The 14254-nt window shown below is 37.9% G+C and overlaps 1 protein-coding gene across 1 annotated transcript in view; it reads right to left on the bottom strand.

The window, feature by feature from the left end:
- LOC107690065 (sorting nexin-29-like) overlaps positions 1-14254 on the bottom strand; it is a 111541-nt gene that overhangs the window by 17446 nt on the left and 79841 nt on the right. The window lies entirely within an intron of this gene.

Raw genomic sequence — 14254 nt, forward strand, 5'->3', positions numbered from 1 at the left:
AACACTGACAACAGAACAACAGACAGCAGAATGGAGTTATTAGAGATTAAGGATGTATACGAAGTATATGTATGCAATAAATATAATGTTAAACATTGAGTATTATTAACGCCTGTATAGCTGATGTGTGCGAGCTGATAAGCAAATTGAGCGCGCGTGAGTGGATTGAGCGAGCGGCAGCGCAGATGCGCGAGTTTGTCGAGTGAATATACCTTTCTCACAGACATCACTGGAAAGTTTGTAGTTCGGTCGGATATGTCATTTTGTTGTATGCATTTGTCATTTTTATTTAATCTCTTTATTTTTAAAATGTGTATAGGTAGTATTTATAAAGTTTTAGCTTTTAGATTTGGATCTGTTTTTAGTTGTTTTAATACTACAATTGATTGCTTCTGTTGTCCTCATTTGTAAGTCGCTTTGGATAAAAGCGTCTGATAAATGACTAAATAAATATATATACGATACTGTATATATACCATATACACCAGGGGTGTCCAAACTCGGTCCTGGAAGGCCGGTGTCCTGCAGAGTTAGGCTCCAACTTGCCTCAACACACCTGCCTGGTATTTTCTACTATGCCTAGTAAGAGCTTGATTAGCTCCTTAAAGTGTGTTTAATTAGGGTTGAAGTTAAACTTTGCAGGACACTGGCCCTCCAGAACCAAGTTTGGACAGCCCTGATATACACAATAAAAAAAAATTCAGATAGAAAAAAAAATTTAAGTAGCTCTGGAGATTAAAGTGTAGGCGGCTCTGTTGATTATAATGAAAGCAATCTAGTTTGATTGTGTCACAATGTCTGATTGCTAGTACTTTACATATATCATATCTAAATGCCGGCCATGGCACATAGCATCCAAATATGAACAACAACATTACGACCAGAGCAAAAAAGGTTTCCGTGTCTACACTGAATGAAGTCTGACTAGTGACAGAATCAGATGCATTTACCAATACAGAAAACTTTGCCAACAAAACATCAATGTACTATATTATTCCTAATGTGTTTCTCATAATATGGTCAATGTCGTGACCGACCTATTGTCCCAAATCCAGATGGTATAATGTGAGCAGGTGGTGCTACGAGGTGGGTCACAGCTATGAAGTTCTTGAGTCTGGTCTCCCCCATGCACAAGGTGTCCTGATGGACACAGGTGGACGCTACAGGTGGACGTAACACCTCCGTGGCAATGACCTCTCGGCCCTTTAATTCCACCACCACTACAAGGACGCCACACCACATGGACACGTTAATCCCTTTTAATTTGTTACTACCCCTTTTAATTTTAGTTTCTTCAAGTCTTGGAGACATTGCCATAGTACTTCTGGATTTAGCCTTTCTCAGTTTTTTCTGTTTCTTCATATCATTCCAGACAAACTGGATGATGGTGAGATCAGATCTCTGTGTGGAGCACTGGCTGATGTCAGACTCCCTGTGCAAACAAAAGTCTCATTTGATTATTACAATTAATGGCAAAAAGAATGTTTGGAAATGTAAACTGATATTTCCTACTGACACACAACAGCAAAAACTAGAAATAACTGGCTTAAAACGATTTTTGTTGGTGAAAATACTACCACATTTACATTTTACAAAATTAGCACAACACAAGGGGAACAAGCCGCAACACAACAAAATTAGCACAACACAACGAAATTAGCACAACACAATGGAAACAAGCCACAACACAACGGAAACAAGCCGCAACACAACGAAATTAGCACGACACAACGAAAACAAGCCACAACACAATGAAACCAAGCCGCAACACAACGAAATCAGCATGACACAACGGAAACAAGCCACAACACAATGGAAACAAGCCTCAACACAACGAAATTAGCACAACACAATGGAAACAAGCCACAACACAACGGAAACAAGCCGCAACACAACGAAATTAGCACGACACAACGAAAACAAGCCACAACACAATGAAACCAAGCCGCAACACAACGAAATCAGCATGACACAACGGAAACAAGCCACAACACAATGGAAACAAGCCTCAACACAACGAAATTAGCACAACACAATGGAAACAAGCCACAACACAACGGAAACAAGCCGCAACACAACGAAATTAGCACGACACAACGAAAACAAGCCACAACACAATGAAACCAAGCCGCAACACAACGAAATCAGCATGACACAACGGAAACAAGCCACAACACAATGGAAACAAGCCTCAACACAACGAAATTAGCACAACACAATGGAAACAAGCCACAACACAACGGAAACAAGCCGCAACACAACGAAATTAGCACGACACAACGAAAACAAGCCACAACACAATGAAACCAAGCCGCAACACAACGAAATCAGCATGACACAACGGAAACAAGCCACAACACAATGGAAACAAGCCTCAACACAACGAAATTAGCACAACACAATGGAAACAAGCCACAACACAACGGAAACAAGCCGCAACACAACGAAATTAGCACGACACAACGAAAACAAGCCACAACACAATGAAACCAAGCCGCAACACAACGAAATCAGCATGACACAACGGAAACAAGCCACAACACAATGGAAACAAGCCTCAACACAACGAAATTAGCACAACACAATGGAAACAAGCCACAACACAACGGAAACAAGCCGCAACACAACGAAATTAGCACGACACAACGAAAACAAGCCACAACACAATGAAACCAAGCCGCAACACAACGAAATCAGCATGACACAACGGAAACAAGCCACAACACAATGGAAACAAGCCTCAACACAACGAAATTAGCACAACACAATGGAAACAAGCCACAACACAACGGAAACAAGCCGCAACACAACGAAATTAGCACGACACAACGAAAACAAGCCACAACACAATGAAACCAAGCCGCAACACAACGAAATCAGCATGACACAACGGAAACAAGCCACAACACAATGGAAACAAGCCTCAACACAACGAAATTAGCACAACACAATGGAAACAAGCCACAACACAACGGAAACAAGCCGCAACACAACGAAATTAGCACGACACAACGAAAACAAGCCACAACACAATGAAACCAAGCCGCAACACAACGAAATCAGCATGACACAACGGAAACAAGCCACAACACAATGGAAACAAGCCTCAACACAACGAAATTAGCACAACACAATGGAAACAAGCCACAACACAACGGAAACAAGCCGCAACACAACGAAATTAGCACGACACAACGAAAACAAGCCACAACACAATGAAACCAAGCCGCAACACAACGAAATCAGCATGACACAACGGAAACAAGCCACAACACAATGGAAACAAGCCTCAACACAACGAAATTAGCACAACACAACACAACGAAAACAATCCACAACACAACGAAATTAGCACGACACAATGGAAACAAGCCACAACACAACGAAAACAAGCCGCAACACAAAGAAATTAGCACAACACAACAGAAACAAGCCACAACACAATGAAAACAAGCCGCAAATCAACGAAATGAGCACAACACAACGAAATTAGCACAACACAACACAACGAAAACAATCCACAACACAACGAAATTAGCACGACACAATGGAAACAAGCCACAACACAACGAAAACAAGCCGCAACACAAAGAAATTAGCACAACACAATGGAAACAAGCCACAACACAATGAAAACATGCCGCAACACAACGAAATTAGCACAACACAACAGAAACAAGACACAACACAATGAAAGCATGCTTCAACACAACGAAATTAGCACAACACCATGAAATTAGTCCTATGCATTGTGTTGTTGAGATTTTGTTGTGTTGTGCACTACTGGGCCACCGTAGTTTTCTTACCTTGACATTAAATTACAGAAAACTCTAATACAACGGCTGACAATTTTGACATCTTTCTCTCATCTGAACAACATAATCAATCTTTCAATATGTTTTCCTCTTTTGGAAAGTGATAGAAAGCCATTTTTTTATGACTGCACATTCAGAATGCTACGATTGCTGTTTTGTTTTGGTTTTCTCTTATTAAGAAAAAACCTTTCTAAAATATATTTACCGTATTGGCCCGAATATAAGACGACCCTGATTATAAGACGACCCCCCTTTTTCCAGATGTACCTTTTGGAAAAAGGCTTTTTAAAAGCCAAATCTTGTTTTTTCTCAGGAAAACACATTTTGTCTTCAATTATTTTCATATTGCATATTTTTCCTATTTTAATTTTTGTTGGTAATGGTAAAATGGTAAAAACTGGTAAAATGTACCAACAATCACATAAAAAAAATATACACTTAAAAAAACAAACAAAAAAAACAGGTAGCCCATCTGAATTAGGACATTTAGGCTATCCATCTAATAGTAGCCTACCAAAATCTTATTAACAGTAGAAGTTAAATCTTACTGTAGTCTTCAAATCTGGGTACTGTCTTACATTTTAAAATCACAACGGGAGTTTGGTCCCATCAGGCTAACGTGACAGTCACGACTCATGCAGCTGTAAGGTTTTCTTTCTCTTTTGTTTTTTCATTCGCGATCTTTACAACACGCATTACATTACGTATTTCATGGCACACTCGTTTTATGCGTATTTGGCGCCACCTATTGTTGTGGGTGTATTATTGACATGTCAAAGTCTAGACCCTGAATATAAGACGACCGCGTTTTTTTCAGATGTATTTCCAAGAAAAAAACATCGTCTTATATTCGGGTCAATACGGTACTTATTTATTTACTTACTTATTGTTTTTATATTTATATATAAATATATTTACTGTAAGCATTTTAAAGTCACCATGAAATCAAAATTGAAAATTCTTATTTTTTAATGGAATACTGTAGTGTTTATTATAAATCATTTATCCGTGCACTTCATTATTTTTTTTTAATTCATGTGCCCTCGTAATCTTTAATCAAAAACGTTAACCTCCCCTCCCCCTCAAAACGACTCATCTTCTCTTCTGGTCACGAGCTATGGCGCAAGGGCGGAGCTAGTGACGTGAGGGGTAAATGCTGGGATAAACGACAGGGGGAAAAGCTGAAGCTGATGCTTCACTTTATAGCACTGACACCAGTCATGAGGGAGGACGTTAGCCCTAAACACTGAAAAGTTTTTAGGATATTATGACAACATTACTTTTAGGACATTGCAAACTAATTTTTTTCATGAATATGACTTAACCTGATGGAGGACGCGCTCAGTCATTCAGGCAGTCTCTCTCTCTCGCTCTCGCGTGCGCGCTGTTTAGGCATGTTTTGTGCCGTTGATCGTCGTCGTCATCCTTAATAAATAAAACATTTATTCATGCTTGGGTGTCGGCTATGAATCCAGTGGAGAGAAATCCCCCACCACTAACTGCAAACTGGCATTCAGATCTGCCTCCAATTTGTTAGCAACGCCCCAACTTCCAACGATCCAATCAATTCCCGAAGGTCGAAATCAAGTCCCGCCCTCTCATTTCAGATGCTGTTTCACTCGGATATACGTCACAGTAGAGAAGAAAAGACAATCGCAACTTCCGTTTCATGCCGACTTTAACTATAATTGCCAAGCCCTAATGACCAATTACTTAATGTGCCACACGCTGTTCTGAAATGCCACCATCAGTGAGCAAGTGAAAAACAAGCAGATATGTGAGCCAGTGGAACAGTAAAGTGGTCTCAATGTAATGCCTCATACAGTCTGATGTGACACTAGCCATAAAGTCCTTTAATTACTTTAACTACCTGACTGAAGTCATTAGCCTGTACGCACCTGGAATGGTGAAGCAGTGGCTGCAATGATATTCCTCTACCACCACACTGACTACCAGCTGTCATAACCTTTAAGAGACCTTCAGGTGTGAAGACTGTAGAGCAGAGGTTCAGTAAACATGCTAACCCAGTAGTGATGATCACACATCACATCCCTAATGAAGGCTTAGATGAAAGAGGGATTTTCAGCAGTTCTTGCCATTACTAGGACCTTTGCTGCTCGAAAACAGAACAGTTCTCCAGACTTCAAAGCACTTTCAAGAGGTGGGGATCATCTAATTCATCACAGGTTGCCAATTCAAAATTATTCAGCCACGAAGAAAGAGAACGGTTCATAAAAACCTGTGGCTGAACTCTCTTCATTTTCTTCTTAATGTCTTTCTTATAGTCACAATGAAACAGAAGTAGTGACAGTTATTTTCTTTCACATGGTGACATACATCTGAGTGTAACAGATTACTGAACAATAAAAAACTAAGTGGCTGGTTCTATATATCAGTTGTTAACTGAATTTTGAGATGTTAGTGTTGCACCCAAAAATGAATGAGAACTTCTAGTCGACTGTGGATGGCTGGAGTTAAAAATATTTTTATTACAGAAATAAAAGTGTTTCTTCGTGAGAATGTTATTTTCTTTTATGATAAGATTACTGGTTACACTTTATTTTTCAGCATGTGTACTTACTAGGACTGTCAAAATGGCTGAAAAACTACATTTGAATTTTTTTAATTAAATATTATCAATATTCGAATTATATTCAAATTTAAAAGGCATAATTTCAGTAAGGGGAAAAAAAGCTTTTGGCTTCTCTCCTGAGGCCACAAGAGGGCGCATCGAGCAAAATATTATGCACGTTTCTTCAAAGCATAATAAAATAACACGACTATCTTTGAAAAAATGTGCATAATGTTTAAAATAATGTTTATATAATTAATAAAGTTGCTTAAACAATTAGAAACAAAACAGCATCATGCATATATGTATAGTTTAATACAAAGGATCGAAAACCAATCACAAAGAGTACTTTATTCATTTAAAAACTTGAGATGCAGTGGGATGGGGAAAACTGCCATAAAGTCTTGAGACATGTTTTTTAAAAGTTGAACTTGCATTAATTTTACATGGCTTTCTAAACATGCGGCTCCCTTGTGCGAGACGCGAGTGCCACGGTGATGATAGATGGCCCTCTAGAAAATGCGATAAATATGCATTCTGTGTGAACGGCTTGGTTTCTGTTTTGACATAAACAACATCTTCCTCGCATTGATTGTTCTCTTTTTCTGCAATATTTTGAATGAACAACGTAGCAACGCCGCATCTAGTGGGTTCAACTGGATAGGCTAACAAAAGCATTAAAATGCAATGACACTTACCTTTCGTGTCGCATTTCGTGCACCACTGATAATACTGCCTGACGCACACCTAAAATTCGAATGCAACGTTTTCGCATTAGAATGTGGATTTTTATTTTAAATTCGACGAATATTCGAAACTCAAATTTTTTTTTGACAGCCCTAGTATTTACTTACCCGAGAAAGTACTGTAATATACGGTAACTACATGGGTTAAGGTTAGGTTTAATACCTAGTTATTACCCAGTTATTGTAGTTATTGTAATTACTATTATAAGTACATAGTTTTTACATGCAGAACAGAACTGTAAAATGCAGTGCTATACCAGATTATTCTTAAGAATGAATAAATAGATACTACACCTACTACTACTACTACTAATAATAATAAATATAGCTGCAAGCAGCGATTTCCGGGGTTCAAGCAGTTAAGGCATTTAAGCACATAAGGAAAAAGATTTTGTGTTAACATGGCTGTAATCACCTAAATCAATGATTAAAAATAGCATTTTGGGCAAATGCAGGTAATTTACCAAAGAAATATGATGATTTTTAACAGTTATGACTGTTATAGCGCCACCTATGGTCCGATCACCCTGAAACTTTGCATGCTTCTTAAGAGTCAGCAGTCACATGTTTTCACCAAGTTTCGTAAAGTTTTGAGTTTTCGTTTAGGTTTTATAGGCTTTTGGGTATATGTAGCCACGCCCCTTTTCTAAATGACCCAATTATAGCTCACCAAAGGACAAAATTCAACATTTTTTTGATAATTATTGATCTAGGGAGTCCAGAGAATTGTTCTGTTGTGGTTTGATCGACATTGAGCGAAAACCTAGGACTAGTTCACAAAAGTAAGTTTTTAACTTATTTGTGAATATTTAATGAACGATTTGATTGACAGCATTAGTCCCAGAGGCAAAGTTGTTCAAAATGAGGAGATCTATCATACGATATAAAGATATTGTGTTTTTTTGAATATATGAACATGTTCTACAATTTGAGGTCATTTTCTACGCAAATACTGTATTTTTGAGGCCTTTTCAACTGTTATAGCGCCACCTATGGTCCGATCTCCATGAAACTTTGCATGCTTGTTGAACAATTTTTTGATAATTATTTATCTAGAGAGTTCAGAGAATATTACTGCAGTGGTTTGATCGAGATTGAGCGAAAAACCTAGGACTAGTTCGCAAAAGTAGCTTTTTTAAATAATCTTGAATATTTCATGACCAGTTTGATTGACAACATTGGTCCTTAAGGCAAAGTTGTTCAAAATGGGGAGATCTATCATATGATATGAAGATCTAGTGTTTTTGTGTATATATGAACATGTTCTACAATTTGAGGTCATTTTCTATACAACTATTGTATTTTTGAGGCCTTTTCAACTGCTATAGCGCCACCTATGGTCCGATCTCCATGAAAGTTTGCATGCTTGTTAAGAGTCATCCGACACATGTTTTCACCAAGTTTCGTAAAGTTTGGAGTTTTTGTTTAGGTTTTATAGGCTTATGGGTATATTTGACCACACCCCTTTTCTAAGTTACCCCGTTAAAGATAACCAAAGGAAAAAAAAATGCTTGTTAAGAGTCATCCGACACATGTTTTCACCAAGTTTCGTAAAGTTTGGAGTTTTTATTTAGGTTTTATTGGCTTATGGGTATATTTGACCACACCCCTTTTCTAAGTTACCCCGTTAAAGATAACCAAAGGAAAAAAAAAATAAAAAAATTAGATAATTATTGGTTTAAATAGTTCAGAGAATATCGCTGCAGTGGTTTGATCGAGATTGAGCGAAAAACCTAGGACTAGTTCGCAAAAGTAGGTTTTTAACGTATTTGTGAATAATTAATGAACGATTTGACTGACAGCAATGGTTCTTGAGGCAAAGTTGTGCATTATGAGGAGGTCTATCGAATGATATGCATATTCTGTGGATTTGTGAAACACCACATGATTACCTGAGCCAAAAAATCTCGTTAGCGCCAAACTAGTGGACGTTTTCTTTCAAAATTCTTACAGACCTTTAGGGCCATGAGTCGAACATGCCCACCGAGTTTTGTTCTGCTCGACCTCCGTTAACCTTGTCCAATAGGTGCCTAAAATTCTTTGGCCAATGGCGGCCATGTTTTTTGAGATACGCGAATGTCCTCATAGACACTTGTGCCCCTTTGGACGAAGACACTGCATACCAATTTTCAAGTCGATCGGACCAACGGTTGCATATAGTAATTTTTACGTTTTTTCGTAAAAAAAAAAATAATAATATTTATTTGACCAAAGATTGAGCTTGCACACGTGTACCAAATTTGGTGAAGATATCTCAGTCCGTTCAGGAGTTATAGGCATTTTAGTAAAAATGGCCCCGTCCCTAACAGACGTTTTTGCGTCCCTAAGCGACGGTAAGTTGAAATTTCAACTTTTTTTATATAATTTTTGATATTTACTGTCCAAAGAACATTTCTGCACTGGTTTGGTTCCGATCGGGTGAAAAACCTCGGACTAGTTCGCAAAAGTAGGTTTCTGACAAAATTCAAAATGGCGGAAAATTTTTATAGACGGAATTGAAATCGGATTTCAATTGAAATTTTGAAGCCATTTTGTTTTGATTGAGCCAAGGAATCCAATGATATAAGACAACTGAGTCTACGACAAACGGTGTAGGAGTTATGAGGGCTTTTGCGTTTTTGATCGCTGTAGCGCCCCCTATTGGCCGATTGTGGTGAGTCTTTGGATCTGACAAGAAGGCCGGACTACTACAATCTGACCAAGTTTCAGCTCTCTAGGCCTTACGGTTTGGGCTGCACGATCAGTTTTAGGGAAGAATAATAATAATAATAAAAATCCTAACAATTACAATAGGGTTTCAGCACTACGTGCTTGAACCCCTAATTATACAAAAGAATATTCCAAAATTCCTGAAGAAATTTTTGACAAATGTGTCATTAAATATCAACATGAATAAACTTTCATGCAGTCTAACGAAAACGGTTATGACTGAAAAAATTACCAGAACTACACTCTCTTACGAATTGTAATTTCTGTCTTAAGTTTTCTGTGAACCCAGTAGTGAATTCACAGTACTAAAGAGTCACAGTCATAGTACTAAAGAGTTTAATTGTTTTTCAATAATCTGTTTAACCATATGGTTATTTTTCGCTGATATAAGGGGATAATTCACCCAAAAATGAAAATTCTGTCTTCGTTTAATAACCCTCATGCTGTTCCAAATTTAAAGAACATTTACAAAAAAACAGTTTCGGTTCCCATTGACTTCCATACTGGAAGCTAAACTGTTTGGTTACCAATGTCTTTTTTTGTGTTCAGCAGAAGAACGAAATGCATACATTTTGAGTAAATGATGACAGAATTTTAATTTTTGGGTGGACTATCCTTTTAATTTGTCAGAGTTTACCTTTTTTGGTCCTTTTTCAAACAAAGTATAGTGTCTTTCTTCACTCAGTGTACATCAAGTGTGTTTCTTCCTGATCTTGGAAGTACAGGATAGAGGCCAGCTTTATTTGCTTTTCCAAAACCTTTTAACAATCTCAGGTCTATAAATTCAACTCATTGTTTGTCCCTGTTCTTTGCCAAAGCTGAGAAACATCTCCTTATCCCCTTTAAAGGTGACATATGAAAATCTGACTTTTCCCGGTTTTAAGTGCTATAATCAGGTCCCCAGTGCATCTACCAACCAAGGAAACGTGAAAAAGATTTTGGGAAGCCTTTTTCTGCAAGCGTCTGAGAAAACGAGCGCGTCTGATTTCGCTCCCTTGGTGACGTGGCAAAGGGATCTCATTATAATATTACCGCCCCTTAATATGTAAGCTTACACCCACGGCGCCGTTATTGTGTTTTTGCAAGCGACAACGGTGTACCAGCTCTAATGCCATGGCGAAAGTTTGAGCAAAACATGCTAACTGTTCTGTCATTGGCTGCACAGACGAGCACAGAACACTATTTACAGTCCCAGCCTCAGAGGAGACAAGAGAGCAGTGGATTTATTTATTTATTTATTTATTTAATGTATATTGCTGCTGGCACACAGATCTAAAATAAACATGCGGTTTATTTCCCAGCTGTTTACCTTCACAGACATAACCGACTGTTTTTTGTAACTCATGTGTTTTTAACATAAACGTGTGTGAATGAGAACTTAGTTTAGTACTCACATGCTCTGACAGCCGCTTTCTGTCCATGTGCTTCGGATGTGTGCTCTCAGAAAACCGTATATCAGAAGTTTAAAACGCATGATTTCAGCACGATAAACATGATAATCAGAACCAAAACAGATGTTTTTTAACAGGTACGAGCTGTAATGGCGCAGCTCTATTCTAGAAAAAGGGGCGGGGAGCAGTAGCTCATTTGCATTTAAAGACACAGGCCCGAAAAACAGCGTGTTTCTGCTTCCATTCAAAATAGGCATTTTCAAAATAATATAATAAATGATCTGTGGAGTATTTTGAGCTGAAACTTCACAGACACATTCTGGGGACACCAGACTTATATTACATTGTAAAAAGGGGCATAATATGTCTCCTTTAAGCTTAAATTGCAATTAAATGTAATAACTCTCATTTTAAAAGACTACTTACACTACTATAAGTTAAACTGAAAGAAGAACTCATCAACCTGTTGTGTTCGTGGATGAGCCAAGGCAGCGTACTGATCACACTTGCCGACGTTCCCTTTACTCGTTGGAAACAGCATAAACTACGCTCTTACTTTAGCGTTTCTTCTCCCGCGGTGTTTATTGACTTATTCAACAGTTTATCATTTGTTGTAGACTGTTCTAGCCACTTCTGACACCATGTTGTGTTCGTGGAAGAGCCGCGGCAGCGTACTGATCACACAGCGTAGCAGGTACGTAACTGAACTTGAACACTCGCCAGTACCAAACCTCCTGCTTAGAAGCGTGGCTCCTCAATAGCAATCTCACTAATCAGATATCACTACACAACCTTGGGAAGTCAATGGTGTGTAAAAAAATAAGAGAATAAAAGATTATTATTAAATGTATTTATTTTACTTATACTTCACTTTAGAAATGTTTTTAGGAACTCACTTGCTTGTATATGCCAAACTACCTCTTGCAGAATGTTTCATTTTTCTTCCACAGTCCATCTGAGGTGACAGCGCAAGAGCTCACAGCAAAACAGGCAGTCTGAACACTTTCTGTGCCTGGAGTCCCACAGGGCCATTAACTGGTGTGTGATAGTATTACGACAGCTTCCAAGACAGAGGAAGAGTATTCCACAGTGATAATTTGAAAGAAGACTGGGAGAGGAAGTGTGTGGGTTGCAGAGAGAGAGAGAGAGAGAGAGAGAGAGAAGATGCGAGGCTCTTTTGGTGTTACTTCAGAAGAATGATGACATCTTCAAATCATCTGATGCATTTAAGATGATGTAAGTACACACTTACAGTGCTTCTGGCACACGTGAAACATGCCAGTACGCTTGACTGTACGCTTGTGGCAGAAACGGATAGTGAAATCAATCCTTTAAATAGATTTATAGATGTACACACAAGTCTTTACAGTATATAATTTCACGCAATAACTCACAAATGCAGTCGAGATACCATTGCTTTTACTTTGTGTAGAAACAGAACTTTAAAAATATTCATTTAGCTGCATAAATACACCACAAATGTAATAAAACTTCCATATGGTCCATATTCACTGCTGTTCTTGTGGAAACTGAAATAAATATGCTAAATTTGTCGGAAGAGAAAAATTGCAACTCTTTTACATATCCGGGCAGAAGCAAAAAAGCATGCCTGCTTGCCAACCAAAATTAAATAAAGCCTTCAGAGCTCTGTATGTAAATTTAAAAACTACAAGGAGGCAGTCTTTACACCCATGTTTGAAAAACCTTATTGAGGCCGACAGCTAAGCAAAAGGACCCATAAATAAATGACTTGTTTAAAAATACACACTACTGTAAACACATAAATAAGTTAAAAGATACTCCCCACAAAACAGAAGCAGAATATGAAGTTATTACAGCAGTGAGAACTATATATGAATTATTCCTACATCCTACATTATATATTGTCCAGCCAGTTCTGTAGATGTTCGACAAGTCAATATGAGCTCAATGCACATTTACACCAAACAAACAAAATGTTTTTCAAATTTCAGTCCCTTTCAAAGGCTGCATTTACACTGGCACAAAAAAAAATCATTTTTTTGGCTCACATCTGACATAGATTTGTTACACTAGCGTAAACACAAAAATCCGCACAAGATCCCTTTTTTTTTTTTTCATAAGTCACTTCCAAATGTGGTTTTAAATCAGATACAAATCAAATATCGGCATGCTGTATACGCTGGCATTTTACTGAGGTGGGAACTTTATACAGTACATAGGTAAGAAATTGCACAACATTCAGGAGCTGGTTTTCAACCCCTGCCCTGTAAATTTTATAAGTAAATACAACAGCTTTGCTACTAAAAGCTACATTATATTTCTCAGCAATTAGGTGCTGACGTATAGTGCCCGACCGATATGGGTTTTTGGGTCCGACACTGATATTAGGGAGTAAAAAAAAAAGCCGATATCAATATATCAGCCGATATTCTTTGTGTATATTATAGTACAGTACCAGTCAAAAGTTTGGACACTTTCCCATTCGTGTGTCCAAACTTTTGACTGGTACTATATATAGAATACAATATATACATAAACAGAATATATACACATAAACACATTTTTTGCAATGATCACTCAAATGTAGTGATCAAACACTTATAATGATGTGACAAAGATATGTAATGGAGGCTGACATCAGTGCACTTAATAGTAAAGTTGAAGTTTATTCAACTTTATTTCAATTCAATTCCATTCAACTTAATTTATTTATAAGTTTATTTCACTTCGGAACATTCATTCACGGATTTGCACTACTGTCTTCACACACAGACGAAACTTACTAGAGAAGTGTGAAGGGCCCTCGAGATGTACACTCGATTCCTCGAGCTGAAGGGATCCCCCGAATTTGGTGCGGATCCGCCACGCTGTTACTGAGATATGGCCGTTCAATGTTTCAATGGTATTCCATACACTTAAGCTTTAAAGTGTTTCATCCAGGTCGCCAGTAGTAAACAATGGAGTGCACTCTGCTGGACAAACTAAGTAATTACACCATTTCAAGCATTTTATCTGCATTATATGTTCTGTAAAAAAAAA

Source organism: Sinocyclocheilus anshuiensis, unplaced genomic scaffold (assembly GCF_001515605.1).
Source record: "Sinocyclocheilus anshuiensis isolate Anshui unplaced genomic scaffold, SAMN03320099.WGS_v1.1 scaffold1877, whole genome shotgun sequence".
NCBI lineage: Eukaryota > Metazoa > Chordata > Actinopteri > Cypriniformes > Cyprinidae > Sinocyclocheilus > Sinocyclocheilus anshuiensis.